At 45.3% G+C, this 15,178-nt stretch overlaps 1 protein-coding gene across 2 annotated transcripts in view; it reads left to right on the top strand.

The window, feature by feature from the left end:
- The first annotated feature begins 9,051 nt into the window (after nt 1–9,051).
- The window catches only part of SIAH1 (siah E3 ubiquitin protein ligase 1), an 11,666-nt gene continuing 5,539 nt past the window's right edge, over nt 9,052–15,178 (top strand). The window contains exon 1 of one of the 2 annotated variants that reach the window (XM_018553001.1): nt 9,052–9,128. The gene's annotated coding sequence lies outside the window, so the exon portion shown is untranslated. Of the gene's footprint in view, nt 9,129–14,927; nt 15,016–15,178 lie in introns of those variants that run through there. The other variant, XM_018553010.1, reaches the window with a different exon arrangement.

Genomic DNA, 15,178 nt, shown 5'->3' with positions numbered 1-15,178 from the left:
CATTCACTGTCCAGTGGGCAGATGTCTCCCTGCCTGTTGTTCTCCAGAGGATATGTTCCTGCCCGTGAGCAGCCTTTGTGTCGCCTATTTCAGCTTGGGGGTGTCTTTTCTGTCTTTTTAGATGTTATTTTCGAAATTTGGAATCCAGTAACTATTTTGGGGATAGATTAAGAACTATATGTGCCTGCTGTATTTGGTTATTATACATGGCAGTAGCGCAAATTAGTCTGTGTTCAAGCTTGTTTATCCATAGCCCATGTAATTATGCTCATTTGCAAACTATTTGACTTGAGCAAACTGTTTTCCATAGTTGCTTGCATGCCAAGAATATGAAGACTCAGTAATATGAGCTAACGTATGCAGCCAGACATAAAAATAAATTCATAGAGGAGCTTTCTTTCACTGTGTGTTCGTCACCCATACAAGTATATTGTAAACATTTCTCTAAGCCTAAATAACAGGTAAAGCTACACCCTTAACTAAGTGTTTTGAGTAAGCATTGGATGCTTGAATCATCTGCTGTTTTATTCCTTGCAACAGTGCTTAGGTTCCATTACACTAGTCTGTGCCTCTGCCGCTCCCTCAGACCCGTGCCAAGATCGTGTGTGTGTGTGTGTGTACACACCCCGGGCTTTCTGATTGGCCAGAAAGCCAGCTTCATGCTCCCCTCCCCACCAGCGTGGAGCCAGCTTCCCGGCCAATCAGAAAGCCTAGTGCTGTGTAATGACTCATTGCCCGGCTTCCTGATTGGCCAGCTTCGACCAATCAGGAAGCTGGGCACCGTGTCATTACACAACTTGATTGGCCAGAAAGCCGGGTCCATGCTCCCTTGTCACTTGGTGATGGCCTCCATGCTAATTGGGTAGCCAGGTGGCAAGTCTTTTTAAATGCTGCCCGGCTAATCAAGAAGCTGGCCTGCGAGTCATTACACACCGCCTATGTCGCCCAGAAGAAGGGACCCTGCGTGGCCCCTAAACGTTGGCTGTTTGGTGCATGTGACAATTGAATAAAAAGTGCTTTACTTCTTGCACATATCATCGAGTGCTGGTGACTTCTATTATGGATTACACACCGCCTGGCTCCCTTAATGGGACTTTCGGTATCGACAAATATATATTGGTACTCGATACTGAAAAACCAGTATCCCTAGTGTGTGTTGATAGAGAGGGAGATTTATTTATACACATATACAGGTTTGTGTCGTGGTAACTGCTTTGGTGCTATTCTATTCGTTCTAGATGGCATCCCTATGCACCTTGCTGACTGAGGTGTGTTGCATACAACTTGCAGTGCGCTGCTATTAATGGTGCATGCACTATTTTTAGCAGGGCACCGCAACACTCATTAGTACCCTGCACTCTATGCACTGCCATTCTTGTCCTTCGCCAAGGTGCATTGGCTGCCATTCAGAATGAATGTTGTACGTTGTGTGTAACGTGCATTATTGCGGCAACATGATGGTGTGAGTATTTTTTTTTGATCTTTGAGAATGAGGGCCAGCTTACACCAATGACTGTGCGTTCCAAAGCAGCAGCTGCTGGAACGCACTGTAATCGCACACTAAACTTCCTCCTTCATTCTGGGGTGGGAGGGGGTGTGCATTGAAGTCAATGGCACCGCAGTCACACACCCCGCCTGCAATTACAGTGCGTTCCAGCAGCTGCCACTCCGGAACGCAGCATAATTGGTATGAACTGGCCCTGAAAACCTTCACTTTAAAAGCAGCTACAGAGAGTGATGGCTTGTTTCAAAGCCCCTTCACTGCTTGTTAAGAATATTTTAATGTCCTTAGTCAGGGCACAGATGCACTGTAAAGTCCTCCCAGCAAGTCCAATTTGTTTTTTTATATACTATGCAGAATTCATTGGGGGCGAGACATCATCATGTGGTTTTGTAATGACTGCAGTGGTTGGGTGGAATTCATTATTCTAGTGGGATGATCACGTCATTGGTGTCCGTTAGCTATATATGAAACCGGCAACCATAAGAAACAGAATTATTTTGGTTGAGATTTATTATAGTTCAGATTTTGGCTTGACAGGCTGTACACCAACTAGCAAATTTTAGTAGCAATTACAAATTGTTTGTCTTGTGTTTGGCCCCTGATACCAAACCAAGCTTGTGTAGTGCTATATTCACATGCGCTCCATGAAGGTCTTGTCCCCTCTTTTATGGAAAATGGAGATTAATAATGCAGTGTTAAACAATGATGGATATCTTTCATGACGAACACAAGTGGCTGCCAATCTTCTAAAATGGTGGCTGCCTCTCGCTTCAGCACATTTTGAGCCCCATTCCTTCATTCCTTCATTCCTTCATATCTGAGCTTTTGACATTGAAAGTTGTGAAGCCATAAGGTAATAGTCATAGAGTTCTTCATTCTTATATAAATTGTCTTTTCTCCATGAAAACCAATGTGATTGGGCAATGATGATAGAGTAATCATAAAAGGGCGAAAAGATCTCCTTAGCCCTCTTACACTGCCTGGCCAACAAAAGTCACCACCTGGGCTTGGCTAAGCAAATAGGTCAAAGGAGTGTTCCATTGGATTGGTTCAACAATGTTATGTCCCCCATAAATTAGGTTGGCTGTTTACCTGAATATACTGACTAGGTTTTACAATCAGTGGATTTCTTTCTTCCCTGATGGCACATTGGGCATATTCCAAGATGACAACCCCAGGATTCATTGGGCTCAAATTTTGAAAGAGTGGTTCAGGGAGCATGAGACATCATTGTCACACATGGATTGGCCATCGCAGAGTCCAGACTAGGGATACTCGTACTCGCCCAAATGCTCCGATGCCTGACCCGATACTTCCGGTATCAGGAAGGCGGGCAGCACTTCATTACACGTTGCCTGGCTTCCTAATTGGCCGTAAAGCCGGCTCCATGCTCCCTCGTCGCTTGTGACGAGAGAGCATGGAGCCAGCTTCCTGGCCTATCAGGAAGCCGGGCACCGTGTAATGACGTGGCACCCGGGTTCCTGATTGGCCGGGAAGTCGGCTTCATGCTCCTTCGTCACCTCATGACGAGGGAGCGTGGAGCCGGCTTCCCGGCCAATCAGGAAGCCGGGCGCTGTGTCATTACACTGTGCCTGGCTTCCTGATAGGCCAGAAAGCTGGCTCCATGCATTCTCTTCACCTAGTGACGAAAAGCATGGGGACGATCTCCCTGCTAATCAGGAAGGTGGGTGGTTTCCTGAATGGGACCTCTGGTACTCGGTATTCGGTATCGGCGAGTAATGGGGGAAAAAAAGTATCGGTACTTGTACTCCAATACCGAAATACCGGTATCGGTGCATCCCTAGTCCAGACCTTAGCCCCATTGAGAATCTTTGGGATGTGCTGGAGAAGACTTTACGCAATGGTCCGACTCTCCATTATCACTACCGGATCTTGGTGAAAAATGTGACACTGGGTGGAAATAAATGTTGTGACATTGCATAAGCTGATCGAAATGATGAGACAGCGAAGTGTGTGCAGCAATCAAAGCTAAAGGTGGTCCAATGAAATAATACGTGTGACTTTTTTTTATTTGCCAGGTAGTGTGTGCATGTCATTTTGCTTATGATAAATAAGAGGTATTGATTTGTCATTGCTAAATACTTTTGATATTAAAGATTGACTTCAGGATACAATCAAGGGTGGAGGGCTTTATTTTATTTTGTTTTTAGATGTTGCTTATTTATTTAATGCTATTACAGATCGAGCTAAGAAGCCCCCCTATGTGATAGGTTCTCTTTATGACAGGTCCTCTTTATGGGGACATCAGGGGTCTATTAGCCCCCCTATTGCCATCTATGGACCCCATAGATGTGCTTCGCTAGCTTCTTCTCCAGACACAGCAGCTGAGGAATGACACCCTGAAACCAGAAGTGATGAAATCCTTGTTGCTTCTGGGTTCAGTAATCGGAGTATGTAAAAGCTGAATGTCAGCCGCAAAAACCGGTACCAAAAATGCGTCGGCATTGAAGTGGTTAAAAAAGGATTGTCCTGTAGTGAGATAGGGGTTAGCAGTAGGAGCTGCTGGGACAAAGGAGGTTGACTCGCCTCAAAGTGTCTGTTTCCTTGCAGTCTTGTGGTGCAAGAGTTAAGTATTTAACATTCTTCTTTTGCAGGGAAAAGCTTTGGTGGAAATTGTTTTGTTTTTGCGCTAACGGGGTTGCTTTAATGTGTTAATGTCATTTCAAATGCTGTTTTGGATCCTTTTAAAACTGCGGGACATTTTTTTTCAGTCTTTTTCAGTCAACTCGTTGCTCCGGGAAAATTGCTTCTCTGATTTTTCTTTGTAAGCTCAATTAAGACCCATTCCTGAACTTTGCAGAAATGCAAATGTATTTATTTATTTTTTAAATTGATAGAACTTTATGCTGCTATATTAGTGCTAATTGTGATCAGTGCTTCTGCTTTTAGGTCACTCAACTTGTATCTTTAGCAAAACAACTTTCTGTTTAACAAGGAAGTGACATAACTCTCCCATAATCCATTGCTGCATTGTTTAGCAGTAATTCTAACCATAAACTGCAATCCTGCTATATTGCCTTGGGTGTTGCATGCATATTGAACTGCTAAATTGTAACCAGCCCACGGGTGCTCCTCTTTATGAGTGAGGCAGAACATGCTGATTCATTTGTGTATGTCACCTTAGAGTATATGTCAACCCAATCACTAAAATCTAAGCTTTAGCATGTTAAGGATCACTAGATATCCAGATGTTTGTAGACAGTTCACCAGCGCTTCAACAAAAATATGTGGACACATCAAAGTTATCAATGTTTATTCAATCCTCAATTGTATTTTTGTAGTATGTTTGGCATCTTATGACTCTGGCACTGTACAGTTTTCTTAAGCACATGCTAAAGCTGGCCATACACTTAAAGGAGAACTATGAGGTGAGTGATTTCCACTCACCTCATAGTTCTAGCCGACCTGTGACAATGAGACTGTCACAGGTCGGCTCAGTAGATGGTGAGCGAACACATACCTCTCTGCCATGACAGGGGGAGGGGCTGGATTCCCCTCTCCCCGCTCCGATCCTCCAGCGCTGACTGGCAGAACGGACGGGGGAGGGGGCGGGTACAGCTGGCTCTGGCTCTAGATAGGCAGAGCCCGCTGTCACTCACGCAGCTGGGCGGATCTCGACGTCGATGTCGGGATCCGCTCCGGCTGTGGCATCTCAGTATATAATGAGCTGTAGCTCGCGGTATACTGAGCTTAGGGTAACGGGAGGACGCTAGTTTGTGTCCTCCCGTTACCCTAATGAGAACTATGGGGAAAAACACTGACCCCATAGTTCTCCTTTAAATATTTTCTTTGTTCAACCTGTAGGCTGAACGAAGAAATATTACAGATTCCTCCATAAAGGCTTATGAGCGTTGATCGAGGAATCTCCCTCTGTCTGTCTTCATTGTATTGTGACAGCAGCCACCGGTCGCTGTCTGAGGCCCGGTGCAGACCTCTATGATCCGGGATGGCACGGTCCTGCACAATGTAGGCAGCGATTTCCGCACGGCCCCATTAATTCAATAGGGTGACATCCGTGCTGCAATCGCAGAAAAAAGGGTATATATACCTTTTTTTGTGTGCGACGCGCGGGAAACCCCGCAATCCGCCCGGTGTGACTGGCGTGCCATTAGAAAATAATGGTACCCACAGAATGATTGGTTCACACCTTGGTGGCTCCTGACCGCGCGGTAATCTGTGCGGAAACGTCGCCTAGGTGTGCACCAGCCCTCAAAACCAGAACAGAGCCGGCAGCTCATTGGCTGCTGGCTCTGTTTGAAGATTTTCCGACTGCCTCCCTCAATCAGCTGACCAAGGAATGCGAGCCGAAAGGGTGCCGACAGAGGCAACCACTGTGCGAATTTCGACCATCAAGAACCAGCCAAAATTCGCAAAGTGTATGGCTAGCTTTAGTAAGAGCAGTTCCTGTTGCAGGTCAAGAAAACAAATCCACTGCCTTGTTAAATTATCAGTGTTGGTGTCAGCCTCCTGTGTGTATTCCTTCAGTAAGGCCATTGGGCTTCCTATCGGGTTTATCAATTTGGCAGCCTAAAAGCCAACTGAAGTGCACACTGCAGGCTGATAGCGCTGCCGCTCACTTGCGAGATAGTGGCTTAGCATTCTCAGCCTATAAGTGCCGTTATTGGCAAGATCTCAAGGTAAGAAACTTTGCAACAGATTTCACAAAAAAATGTTTTCAATGTTTAGATCTGCAGCTATTTATAAAATAATATCTGGTGATGCACAGGCTGTAAATTTGCATTTACACGCTCAAAATCGCATTTGGCACCATCAGCAAAGCTGCTTTGAGAAATGTCATGCAAGCATCCCTAACGTGCGTACATGTAGACCTGGGGTGGGCAAACTCCATATCTCCATCTGTTGTGAAACTACAAATCCCATAAGGCATTGCAAGATTCTCACAGGCATGACTCCCAGAGACAGATGCATGTTGGGATTTGTAGTTTCACCACAGCTGGAAATCTGGAGTCGGCACACTCCTGTGTAGACTGCAAAGTGGCTCCAGGAGATGGCAGCACTGAGATGCAACAAACAACTAAACCATGGCACGTGTGATGCACAGTGCTGCAGCAAATGAAATGCCATTATTATTATTCAGGATATAGCGCCAACAGTTCGCGCAGCGCTTTACAATATAGGGACGACATTACAATCACAATACAAATCAAGACAAGATGGTAAGGAGGGCCCTGCCCCTGAGAGCTTACAATCTAAAAAATGTAATTCAGTTCTATGTCTGTTTTTGGCATTTCTAACTTTATGGTCATTTTGTTGCCTTGCTATTGATCAGTCTGTAGCTTTTTGGGGCCTTTTTGGTTTGTCATGAGATGTTTCATTCTTCTATTCATTTGTGAACCACTTGAGCATGTTTTGCGGTACCTTTCAGCCTTCAGACAGCATGTATTGTGGTACCTTTCAGCCTTCAGACAGCATGTATTGTGGTACCTTTCAGCCATCAGACAGCATGTATTGTGGTACCTTTCAGCCATCAGACAGCATGTATTGCGGTACCTTTCAGCCTTCAGACCGCATGTATTGTGGTACCTTTCAGCCTTCAGACCGCATGTATTGTGGTACCTTTCAGCCATCAGACAGCATGTATTGTGGTGCCTTTCAGCCATCAGACCGCATGTATTGTGGTACCTTTCAGCCATCAGACAGCATGTATTGTGGTACCTTTCAGCCATCAGACAGCATGTATTGCGGTACCTTTCAGCCATCAGACAGCATGTATTGTGGTACCTTTCAGCCATCAGACAGCATGTATTGTGGTACCTTTCAGCCATCAGACCGCATGTATTGTGGTACCTTTCGGCCATCAGACCGCATGTATTGTGGCACCTTTCGGCCATCAGACCGCATGTATTGTGGTACCTTTCAGCCATCAGACCGCATGGATTGTGGTACCTTACGTGTGATGCACAGTGCTGCAGCAAATGAAATGCCATTATTATTATTCAGGATATAGCGCCAACAGTTCGCGCAGCGCTTTACAATATAGGGACGACATTACAATCACAATACAAATCAAGACAAGATGGTAAGGAGGGCCCTGCCCCTGAGAGCTTACAATCTAAAAAATGTAATTCAGTTCTATGTCTGTTTTTGGCATTTCTAACTTTATGGTCATTTTGTTGCCTTGCTATTGATCAGTCTGTAGCTTTTTGGGGCCTTTTTGGTTTGTCATGAGATGTTTCATTCTTCTATTCATTTGTGAACCACTTGAGCATGTTTTGCGGTACCTTTCAGCCTTCAGACAGCATGTATTGTGGTACCTTTCAGCCTTCAGACAGCATGTATTGTGGTACCTTTCAGCCATCAGACAGCATGTATTGTGGTACCTTTCAGCCATCAGACAGCATGTATTGTGGTACCTTTCAGCCATCAGACAGCATGTATTGTGGTACCTTTCAGCCATCAGACAGCATGTATTGTGGTACCTTTCAGCCTTCAGACAGCATGTATTGTGGTACCTTTCAGCCTTCAGACCGCATGTATTGCGGTACCTTTCAGCCATCAGACAGCATGTATTGCGGTACCTTTCAGCCTTCAGACCGCATGTATTGTGGTACCTTTCAGCCATCAGACCGCATGTATTGTGGTACCTTTCAGCCATCAGACAGCATGTATTGTGGTGCCTTTCAGCCATCAGACCGCATGTATTGTGGTACCTTTCAGCCATCAGACAGCATGTATTGTGGTACCTTTCAGCCATCAGACCGCATGTATTGTGGTACCTTTCGGCCATCAGACCGCATGTATTGTGGTACCTTTCGGCCATCAGACCGCATGTATTGTGGCACCTTTCGGCCATCAGACCGCATGTATTGTGGTACCTTTCAGCCATCAGACCGCATGGATTGTGGTACCTTTCAGCCATCAGACCGCATGGATTGTGGTACCTTTCAGCCATCAGACCGCATGGATTGTGGTACCTTTCAGCCATTAGACCGCAATTACAAGCCATGATGAGCAGTTCTGGGTACACTGATCGGCTTGTGCAGATGCTCCCTTCTTTGAAATATTTTCCCCTGGTAACTCTGCACGGCTTGTATGTCATCCTCCAGTTGGGCATAAATGGTTTAGTGCTTCTTGATTTCAGACACTAAAGAAATACCAGAAGATGAAATAAGTACTTGTAGTTAATAGTCCACTGGAAGTTTTGTGTGAACGTTTTGGCATTATTTCCTCACAAATATGTCCGTGGCCATGAACGCTGCTGGCTCTCTGGCTTGGCCGCAGCACATTTTCCAGTGTGGCCCTTCCGGCTAGGGTTACCAAGGCTAATATTGAATGTCTCAAGGTAGTTCAGCCAGCGGTCTCTATCGGCAAGATGGAGTCTAGATTTCTAAAACTAGCATATAAAGTCATAAGCACAGCGTTGATTCAATGGGAGATGAACAGATCATTTTGGCATTGTAGCATTGGCAGTATAAGGACTGTGAGCTTGCAGCGTGTGATGGCGGTATGGTGGGGGGTGTTTAAGGTACTAAGTTCTGTCAATCAAAAGAAGTGTCTCCATTTTTGCAGATGAGCCAACATTCAGAAGTTATTAACTGAGAGGGACGTTTCTATCAAGGGTCTGAAGTAAAGTGGGTACTAGGTGAGTAACTACTGTTCTTGCATTTTTATTATAGTTTTAAAAATGTTTTGTAAACACAACCAAGTAGCATATGACATGTACGCCAGCTGTATCCAGAATTCTGACCATCAGCTGTTTCAGCAATTTTAAAGTGACACTAAACTCAGGAATTAAAGTGACATTAAAGTCATTTTTTCCCCCTCCCCCATTGTTAATGAAAGCACTTACCTTAAATGATGTTTCTTAATCTGATCTTTCTGATCTTTCCTGTCGTTTTCATCTGTCCCTCCAGCGATGCGGCGGGTGTCCGATCCAGCGCTGACTACTCTGAGCTTGCTGGCACTTCCTTTCCGACGGTGTCTGCAGGCGGGTGCACGCGTCCATAGACTCACCCTGCGTCTCTCCTCGCGTCCCGGCCGAAAATGTGAACTGCGCATTGCGCCCGCCCCAAGATGCCTTGCGGCCGCCCAAGGATCTTCACATTTTCGGAAGGGAGCACGCAGGGAAGACACATGTGAGTATCAACCCCTGTTAAAGCAATTTTTTTTTTTTTTAATGCTTTTTGCATACATCTGCTTGCTAGATCTATGCAAAAAAAAACGGAGGCTTTAATTATCCTTTTAAGGTACTTGAATGCTTTTATAAGATTTAACTGTGAACAACAATGTATCTTATTTGTGTATCACTCGGCTGTAGATCCTCCAATCATGTCTGAATTGGTGCTGACACTGTCCTTCCTTCTGGAGGGGGGGCTATTTTTGTTCCCATGGTCCCTGTGTGTGTTGTAAAGTGGTCACCGCTCCATGTTCGCTCCTGTGATGGACTACAATGTCATGTTTAGTTAACTAATTTGTATTGTGATTGTAGTCCATCCCGGGAGAGAGTTTGGAGGGGTGACTACTTTACAACACACACAGACCATGGGGAACAGAAGTAGTCACCCTCAAGAAGGAAGGACAGTGTCGGCACCAATTCAGGGATGATATGAGAATCTACAGCCCAGTGATACACAAATAAGGTCCATATTGTTAATAGTTAAGGTACTCAAATGCATTTTTAAGATTTACCTCCTGAGTGTAGTGTCACTTTAAGGGACTCTCCTGTGAACACACAACTGGTTAGCCAACTACAATCTCACAAGGGCTGACACAAGACAGTTTCAGCTTTCATGATATAGTTAAGGTGGTGTATGTGGCGATCTGGAAAGTTTAAGTACTGCTAATTGTGGCTGCTGTAATGCACACTTTTTAAGGCTTGTTCACTTGAGCTGCATTGATCTGCACAGATCATTGCAGGCTTATTGCCAGGACATACAGAAGACAATTACTTTCTAAGTGCCCTGTTCACACCACAGTACTGCCTTGAGGTGGGGGTTGCAGTGTGTTGCAGACCTGCTGCATTGTTCTGCAGCTCACCTGAAATCACTGCCAGTACTGCATAGAAATGGATGCCATTTTGTGACATTTCAATAAAGTTTTTCAAAAGAAAAGGTAAACAGTGCCTTGTAGTGTAATAAAGCAAGACACCGCCCCCACCTGCTGAACCCAATGGACACCAGATGGTGTGGACGCACCCTTGCTTTGGCTAGAATAAGCAAAGTACAAGTTCGCTTAAAATCAACCCGTTTCCTTGCCAATGGTTACAATAATTAACTGCCAAGTTTGAGCTAGTCAGCTAATAAACAACCCGCAGGCACAAAATCAGTCAACAAAAACTGATTACTGTGTCACCTGAGACCTAATTATAACCCCATTGGGCACCACCATCTTTCTTCTCGCTTGACATGAAGTTCAAGCTAGGTTGTCAATCAAAGCAAGCAAATGAGATGCATCTGCCCATCTTGTGGCAGTCATGTTTCACTGCCTGTATTTCAGTGATGAGTAGGTTGTGGTGAGATATGGAGATGAAGACTTGGATTTAGACTTTTGAAATATATATTGGTGTATAGACTACTTAGGCTGTGGATTTTGGGCCTGTGGAAGTACTTTGCAACAGGTAATGGATCTATTGTGAAGGTACCACTATATCACTATATTTACATTATTGTGGAATGGAAAAATTCACTTTAAAGTGACACTAAACTCAGGAGTTAAATCTTATAATTGCATTCTAGTACCCTTACTATCAACAATACTGGACCTTATGTGTCTATCACTCGGCTGTAGATCCTCCAATCATCTCTGAATTGGTGCTGACACTGTCCTTCCTTCTGGAGGGGGGCTACTTTTGTTCCCCATGGTCCCCGTGTCTGTTGTAAAGTAGTCACCGATCCAAGCTCGCTCCCGGGATGGACTGCAATCTCATGTTTAGTTTACTGAGAACTTATGGCCTATCGCGGGAGCAGGCTTGCCGCGGTGACTACTTTACAACACAAACAGGGCCCATGGGGAACAAAAGCAGCCCCCCTCCAGAAGGAAGGACAGTGTCGGAGAGGATTTGAGGATCTACAGCTGATCTGATACACAAATAAGGTCCAGTATTGTTAATCGTTGGGTTACTCAAATGCAATTTTAAGATTTAACTCCTGAGTTTAGTGTCATTTTAAGGCAGTCATGGGACTAGTGTCCTGTTATCAACCCTTCACTGTCATGAATATGCACGCTCAGCTTGACTTAATGTCAAAATTAAAGAAGTACCTGTAGATCTGTCTCCCATCTGCGGCTAATGCAGTGAGCGCTTGTTCACACTATCCAATGCGTTCAGAACACGGTTATATGCCATGAACGCACTGGATCGCATACGCAAACACTTTCAGGGTTCAATGGCACTACAGACACGCCTCCAGCCCGCATTGGAACACAGGGCATTGCGGTATCACATGCTCCACTGCGGGCGATTATACTGTGGGTGGGAGGCTTGCTTGCGGTGCCATTTGAAATGAATGGCACCACCATGCCCCCTCCTGCGCCCAGAACACAGGGAAAGGGTTCGCGAATGCGATCCAGTAAGTTCTAACTGGATAGTGTGAACGGGCCCTTAGTCTTGTGGTTGTTGTCATCCAATAGGGCAGTCAATATGATTTGTTTTAAAGAGGTCTCTGTGTGGGGGGTTTTTCGAATAGCTGGAATATAATTGTGGTGAATGTTCTGGCTTGAAGGCAGATTCATTTTTCGTTTGTTTTTTTAAGCCCCCTGCAAAAGAATATAAAGAATATTTACCATCATTCAGGTTGTGCCTCCACTCTTCACACTTTTTTTTCCCTGTTCACACTTGTTCATTGCGCGATGGCATACTAGAGCGTGTGCACTGGCACGTAAACTTGATTGGATCACGGTGCCATTCACCCCAAACGCAGCTGGCAAAACGCAGGTTTTTCCCCACACAATGACATGCACCAAACGCGTAGCGCTCACAGCTGAAAATGTTGCATGAGCTTCTTTGCCACATTTGTGGTACGTGTGGCAGCCCATTGAAATGAATAGGCTGATGTGCGGCAAACGTGACGTGCTTTTATGCGTGCCTCAAGTGCATGCCAAGTGTGAATGGGGTCTAAGGAGCTACAGTGCTTGAAGAATCTTTTGCATTTGACCCACTTCTAGGTGTGTTGGACGCCTGTTTTCCCCGCTGCTTGGTGCCGTTTCATTCCTCGGGCACTGTATTTCTGTGTTTCTTCAAGGAAGTAGAAATCCGAGTCACTGCATTTTGAATGGAGCATTTCAAATAAAATTCTAGCGATGGTTGGTTTAATTTGATCAAAAAGTGACACTTTTTTTTTTTTTTCTACCTTTCCCCAACTGTTATCAGAAGTAACAAAAAAATAAAATAATGAATGTTCATTATGGGCCTTTAAGGCCTTGTTCACACCAAATGCAGAGCAGATCCGGTCAGGTTTCTGCACACGCGCGCTAGTCTTTTTTTAACGCCTTTTTTGCTGCGTTTTTGACGCGCTTTTGATGCGTTGCGCGCTCTTTTTGGTTAAAAAAAATTTTTTTTTTAACGTTTAAAATGATCTTTCAGTGCGTTCCATGCATTTGCATGCTTTTTTGATGCGTTCCAGAGCAGGTAAAATAGAGCCTGCTGCAGTTTTTTCACCTGCTCTGCAACTGCACGCTGCGATGTGAACTGGAGCAAAAAATACCATTGGAATACATTGGACGCAGTTTTGATCCGGTCTGCTCTGCACCTGCTCTGCGCTTGGTGTGAACTAGCCCTTAGGGCTTGTTCACCCCAGGTCTAAACCAGATCTGCAAATGCAGTGCGTTTTTGTAGCGCTCTGTTGCGTTTTTTCTTTAGCTTAAAATTTGCCTTCAGGTGCGTTTGCATGCATTTGTAATGAGCTTAGAAAAGGTAAGGTGGATTTTTTGACCACTCAAAACCACTGGGGAGCTTGTTTTTCATTTTAAAGCCTGCTAATGAAAATGATGACTGGGTTTGGACCGGTTACTATTTACTACTTCAGTTTCCGCCACTATTTTATCTAAATATGTACTTGTTTCAAAGTCAAATTTGGCAACATGTCCCATTTGTCTATAAATCTAATAAAAACTAATAGCAACTCAATGTCTGCTTTAAACATTCCCGCTAAGAATCTATATTGTGTTTTCATTTGTATGCACAGTGTGGCCCTCCTAGACAACAAACGGCCACGATGGAGCCTTAAGCGTCAGGGATCTCAGCTGTCGGCTTGCCATTGTCTCAGTCAGGAAAACCGTGACTTCCTCAAAGACTGACATATGGATATCCTAAATATACTAAAAATGTAATCCTGCTGACCAGTGCAGCCATCCACTTGATCGTGAACTGTGCCTGCTACTAGGCAGCTGACATGGTGATGGTGGGGACTGATGCTGCTTGCCTAATAGCACTGCTTCTCCTAATGACTTTGTAGTGTTTACCTAGAAATTGCACATTATTGGCCTGGGGCACCTCATACAGTGTGCGTCTGGGGCGTCAGAGCGCCTCATATGGAGCAGTGTGCGTCTGGGGCGGCAGAGCGCCTCATATGGAGCAGTGTGTGTCTGGGGCGGCAGAGCGCCTCATATGGAGCAGTGTGTGTCTGGGGCGGCAGAGCGCCTCATACGGAGCAGTGTGTGTCTGGGGCGGCAGAGCTCCTAGGGTGTTGAACAAAGGGACAGCTGCCTATTGTTGCATTGCTGTGGATTTCCTGCATGCTGGACAGTAACAACTTATTTGGTAAACTAGTTTAAAAAATCTCCCGTTTTCCCAGCCCTGTAAGGTCTCAGCAGTGACCCAGGAGGTCGGAGGGTGGACCTATGGAGCGTGTGATGCCTTGCGCTACTAAAATTGGTGCATTCACTTTTTGGCAGTTTTGGCAGTGCACTGCAGTATCTGTCCGCTTGGTGCGTTGGGGTGTACCAATGCTTGTAATTGCCCTTGGCTGCTTTTTGTGGTAAAGTGCATGCTACCGTAATTGCCTAGTGTGAATGGGCCCTGATGGTAAAAACGGTGGGCCATACCTTGTAAATGTATGTTGCAATTGGGTGCTTGTAGTCCCTAGCGAAATCCTGTGTTACAGGGTGACAATGCAGGAGTAGAATTGGGAGATAAGGACAGTGTCACTTTTTTGGCCAGGCTTCTGGTGGGGGCCAAACGGCCTACAGGTATGGCATTTATAATAAATTGCATAGTTTAAAAGGTGAACTAACCCTTTAAGCGTGTCTGGTTGGACCATCTGGCTGTGCTGCGCAGGGACAGGATCATGTGTGGAGTCCAGAACAGGGTCCTCTGTGGGGGGTGGGGGCAAGCACATGATCCTTTTGTGGGGCACAGCACAGGGACTGGATTCTTTGTGACATTCAGGGCAGGGGCAGGATCCTATGTGGAGGTCCAGCACAGGATCCTTTGGGTAAGGGGGGTGTGACTGGCAAAGCCACCCACAGCGTGCTCTACTCGTGGAAAGGGGTTCTCTTCACATGCCTGTCAGGGAGTGACCCCAAGAAGAGGAAAGGTAACCTAGCAGTGGTCACTGGTGGCAGCTTGCATCCTGTTACTTATGGCTTCTGATCTTCTTACTACAGACACGGAAAAACAAAACAAGCTGAGATCCTAGGGCACCAATCTACCGCCTAGAGTGCAAGCTCCTGGGCTGAGTGTGTGCATTTGTAATGTGT

Source organism: Nanorana parkeri, unplaced genomic scaffold, assembly GCF_000935625.1.
Source record: "Nanorana parkeri isolate BGI_ZX_2015 unplaced genomic scaffold, ASM93562v1 scaffold6, whole genome shotgun sequence".
Classification (NCBI taxonomy): domain Eukaryota; kingdom Metazoa; phylum Chordata; class Amphibia; order Anura; family Dicroglossidae; genus Nanorana; species Nanorana parkeri.
Note: the sequence above shows the minus strand (reverse complement) of the source record. Positions and strands in the feature narration are given on the sequence as shown.